Source organism: Botryllus schlosseri, chromosome 6 (genome assembly GCF_051294905.1).
Source record: "Botryllus schlosseri isolate E-star chromosome 6, Bs_hap1, whole genome shotgun sequence".
Lineage (NCBI taxonomy): Eukaryota > Metazoa > Chordata > Ascidiacea > Stolidobranchia > Styelidae > Botryllus > Botryllus schlosseri.
In genome coordinates, this window is record NC_137241.1 from 5,778,579 (window position 1) to 5,783,973 (window position 5,395).

Sequence of the window (5,395 nt, forward strand, 5' to 3'; positions counted from 1 at the left end):
GTTAATTCGTTACCTCCCGTCTGTTATATAATCAAAAGACTAAAAAAACTTTCGTGAGAAGCACACACAAATTGTCATGTCTTCATTCCTCTGTGGGTGCAGCGGGTGGTATTTGTTCTGTGGCGCTGAGATTGGAAGAACAGGACTATTCGTCACGCCCAGCCAGCGCGACTATTTACATTGGACGCGACCAAGGTCTTTGGTAGCACACTTCGTGGAGTCGCATGTTGTCCAAAACTGCATGTCTTTTATTGATGTATCGTGGCGCGGTAATGACCGGCACCGAAATGTCTATTCCTATAAATCATGCATGCATTTTTATTGAGGGGGAGAGGTATGCATTTCAAAATCAAGCTATCTAGAGCAGGGGTTCTGAACCTGGGGGCGCGGGAGGCTCCCAGTGGGGTAGGAAATTGACAAAGTCTGTATGAATTCTGACTAAACATGTGTTTCACAACCATTCTGAGAAAACGATTGTTGAAATGAAACTTATTTCGTATTCAAGAAAGATCGCCAAATTCAAACTTCAGCAGTCGCGATCAACGGAGTATAGGCTGATTTCAACTTCGTTTAAGCAAATTTTGATCTTCTTTGAAGATTTAGAGCAATTCACACGTGTAAGTCATTCATTACTTCATAGCTTTGGCAGTAGCTTAAAGCTCGATGCGCTGGGTAGCTGTTGTCAATAGCTGGCGAGCTGCACTGCCTAAGACAGACTTGTATGCAATATAGGTTGCCCGGTTTCGCCCTCAATTAGGCTGCCCTAAATCAGCACAATTTAATTCAATTCCAAAACTGATCAAATTCAGCATGGCAGTACAGAACGACGCCGTGCTCTCTGAAGTCACCGCCAGCATTAGGATTAGTCTCAGTGCAACCTACCTTGAAATTACTTGATGTCCTGTTCACTGTTTTTTTGCTATTTTCAAACAAGTTTAGGGAAATTTGTCAGAAATGTTAAAGACTGAACAACTGGAATGCGGATTCAAACTTGGCGTAAGACATACCATATATATATACTATTAGATCAGGGATGGGCAACCTGCGACCGTAGAAGGGAAATTGCGCGGCCGTCGACACCTAATTCAATTAGTATGTGTTGACGGCCGTCAACATGCAAATTGAAATTACGAATTCACTCCCGAATTTTTGAGAGATTTTAATTAATCTTGAATTTTTCTTCGCACTCCGCGCAATTCAACATTACTTCATTTATCGATTTTAATATAGTAGCACCCTTCTTCATCTGAGCCGGAATCGGAATCGTCTGCTCCTCACTAAAGAAATTTTGTTTATGGTACATTTGGGCGATTTCAATATATTTCCACTATTTCCACTACCGATACAATCGACAATCCTGATGGGGGCTCAAAAAATAACAGCATGCAACCAATTGGACCACCCGAAGATGCATTATCATTTATACCTTATCCTAAATTTTCGAAAGCACTACCTCCATAAACTCTACCGGTGAATCTGATCACATGGGCTGAGAAAGGATAAATATTGGATAGTATAATATAATAATAACTTCGACAAAAAATTGGTACGATTACAGCCCAGCACCAGTGACAGAAAACGAACAAGTAAAAATTCTGTGGGATGTACCAGTTATAACTGACCGCGAAATCAGGAGCAACCGCCCGGATATAATCGTCAAACTAAAAAAGAAAAGAGAATGCTTATTCATTGAACTGGCTGTCCCAGCTGATCACAACCTACTGCAAAAAGAATCAGAAAAATACTCCAAATACGCAGACCTCAAAATGGAATGTGAGAAAATGTGGCGATGCAAAATAAACATTGTACCGATAGTCATTGGTGCTACAGGGGTCGTGAGCAAAAAACTCATGAGACATATCCAACAAATTCCGGGTAACGTTCGATTCGACATGATCCAAAAGATCACATTATTGGGCACTGTGCACATTCTTCGGAAGGCCTTGAATGCACCACTGGACTAAAATTACGCTTGTGAATCACAGCATAATTTCTGTAATTTCGATTCTTCATCTTCAATCATCTCTACCTCTGCTTTGTAACCCTTGCCAATTCTTCATCTGCTGCAATTCTGTAATCTGACTTCTCCGTGTATTGCATAGGAATAACAATTTGAATGTATTACTGAAATTTTAAAAATTTACTCCAATCTCGCCATTTTCCTTTGGGGGCAGGTTGCTCCCCGGATTATGTGTGTATCTACCAGTTTTACTGTGAATAAAGAATATAATAATAATAATATAATAATTTATAGAGCGCCGAATATAACAATATATCATTACTACACTAGGGCGCTGTACATAAAAGGCAATAAAATATAAAAGTAAACGATATGTATAAAAGACGAAGTGCATAGTTGTAGGGCGGAATGAACACTACTCTAGTTCGAACGCTCGTGTGAATAAAACGGTCTTGATTTTGCGTTTGAAAACATATAGCGAGTCACATAGTCTGATAGAAATTGGAAGATTGTTCCACAGAATGGCGGCCGAGGAAGAAAAGGTTCTCTCGCCGTAAGTCGATGTTCTGACTCTTGGAACGGACAAGAGCTTTTGCGACTGAGAACGTAGCGCTCTTCCGGGATTATACATTGACACTAGCTCACGAAGATAAGCTGGTGCACTTCCCTCCATGCATTTGAAGACGTACAGAAGAAGCTTGTATTCAGACCTAAATTTCACGGGTAACCAATGAAGGGATCTAAGAATCGGTGTTACGTGATCACGCTTCCTTGACCGAGTTACCAAACGAGCAGCGATGTTTTGGATCTTTTGTAGCTTGTCGATGCAATTTTGGTTTACCCCGTAAAGCAGAGCATTTCCATAGTCAAGCCGTGATATCACCAGCGACAGTATTATGGCTTTGCATGCATCCTCAGATAGGTAGTTCCTGATTCGACTGATCTTGTGGATATACATGAAACAGATCTTTGATGTATAGTCGATATGTTTTTCCATTGAGAGCATGCCGTCAAAGTGAATACCTAGGTTACGTACGCAGGTCTTGACTTGGATGGTGTCTGGTCCGAATCTGATGGTGAATTGATTGTGGTCGATGGGGCGTCTGGTTGGCGTAAAAATGATGAGTTCAGTTTTCTCTTTGTTTAACTTGAGACGATTTTGTGTCATCCAGAGCTCAATATCAATAAGACATCGCTGTAACTTGGATGACACGCTCTCCCAATCATTGCTATGTGATGTGTGATACTAATATATATGTGATACTAGTATATACACAATATGTGATACTAGTATATATTAATTACGGAATTCATTCACGAATCTGAAATATTTCGCGACAATATTCAGCCCCAGCAACTCTTTATAATATTGCTACTCGCAATTTCGGTGCGTACAATAGGACGTTGTGAAAATTAGAATAGTCCGGAGCTCACCGGGAATGGATACGGACAGATCAATATAGGTATTTTTGCGGCCAGTTAGTTCATTACGGCTATGCCCGGGAATGCGGCCTTAGGCTATATGAGTAGTCGAAATCCGGCCGTGATTAGCAAAAAGGTTGCCTACCTCTGAGGTAGATGATGTGCTCTTTTTGAAATGACGATAAGTACAGCAGGGGTCAAGGGGCACAATTTTTTTGACCATGTTCTGAGGCCATGCTGATGGGACCACAATTTTTTGAAGCATGTCCAAAAAGGTTAAGAACCGCTGGTCTAGAAACATTAAATCGCCAAGCTCCAAGAAAATTTTCAAGTTAATTAAATCTCTCGAAAATAATCTAATTTATGTTGATATATGAAATACTTTTGAGACCCCTTCGAGCTCGCTTCCCACCCTATTGGGGAGTTTACGAACCTGGCAAGAATGCAAATCGTTGCGTGCGATAAATCGTCCCCTATATAAAGTTGGGCGATGGGTACATTATAATGTAACATTTGTAACAAGCAAATGACTATCATTTATAAACAAAGTTGTTATCTCATTAAGCCTGTTCATCGCAATCCGTAATTCCTTACATTGTCTTCAAATATATCGGCCAAGATTAGTTCGTAGAAGCAAAATAAAAGTAATCGTGAGTAATCGTGATTACTTTTCCAATGTAATCGTAATCGTAATCGACTACTCATTGATTTTGCTGTAATCGTAATCGTAATCGCGTGATTCAGAAGTAATCGTACTCGCAATCGATTACATTCGTGAAGTAATCACCCCATGTCTGATCATTCTTCCTATCGAAGTTACAATATGGCATCATCTGTTGGGGGGCTGCCAATAAAACGGCACTGAAGCCGCTACAAAAGCTACAACATCAGGTCCTCCGTAGCCAGGGCCCCAAAGGCACCAGGATGTGTGTCCAACAAATCACTGCTCGAAAAATTCGGTGTCCTAAACATAAAAGAGATGCGAAAACTAGAAATTGCAAAGCATATGTATCAGTTCCACTGCGGCCACTGCCCCGCAAAATTCAATGACTTCTTTACCTCGGTATCAAAAGTGCATAAGTACGACACACGCGCGTCCATGTAGTCTAACTATCATATGGTTGACAGAAAAGATCATCGCTCTATCAAATATGCCGGACCTGAAGTATGGAACAGTATCTCACCGGCTATCCGACAGTCGTCGAGCATGTCCACATTCAACTCGAAATACAAGCAATTTCTGCTGAGTGAATACTAGTCAGCCCTCGCCATTTACCGGACCACGACCTGACATATCGATCTCGCCTTCCGTCACTTGCCACTTTATATTAGCTGCTTTTACTTTCATTCAGTGTGCATGCCTCCTCTGTACACTGCCTAGGCCCAGGAGGGTGTCTGATCTTAAGACTACTCCTAGTCGTTTCGGCATCTTCCTATCATTCATTGTATTGCTGTCTTGTGATGTTTTGAAGTGAGGAAATTTTATGAATAAACGTGAACTTGAACTTGGATTAAATTGAATCCAAATGAAACCATTATTATCACGCATTGGTAGCTGTGAGCGAACATGTCAGCATTGTGGTGTGTGGCATTGTCGTAAAGGTTTTGTATAGGTAGATCCGTTTGACTTTCCGAAAATCCGCACTCAAGCTTGGCCTTGCTTACCTCGAAAGTATTCTGCTAGCCAAGAGGGTGTTACAAAATAAGTACAACCAACAGATGATGGCCAACGTACCTGTAGACTCAGAGGCCTACACGCTGGGGCTGTCGCAAATCATATGCAACGACACGTCGAAACTTCAACATTGCAAGATGGGCATTGGACATCCGGGGCTAACGGACGATAACTAATGGTACCGCAAATGGATGAAATTATTAAACACAAAGTTTCAACGATATACGAGGGTATGACACCCTATCTATATGATTGCCATATTTCACACGAAAAGTGATGCTGCCTTCCTGTATTTCTGATACGTCTTTCGATCATAGCCGTTTGTAAATAAGAGCACA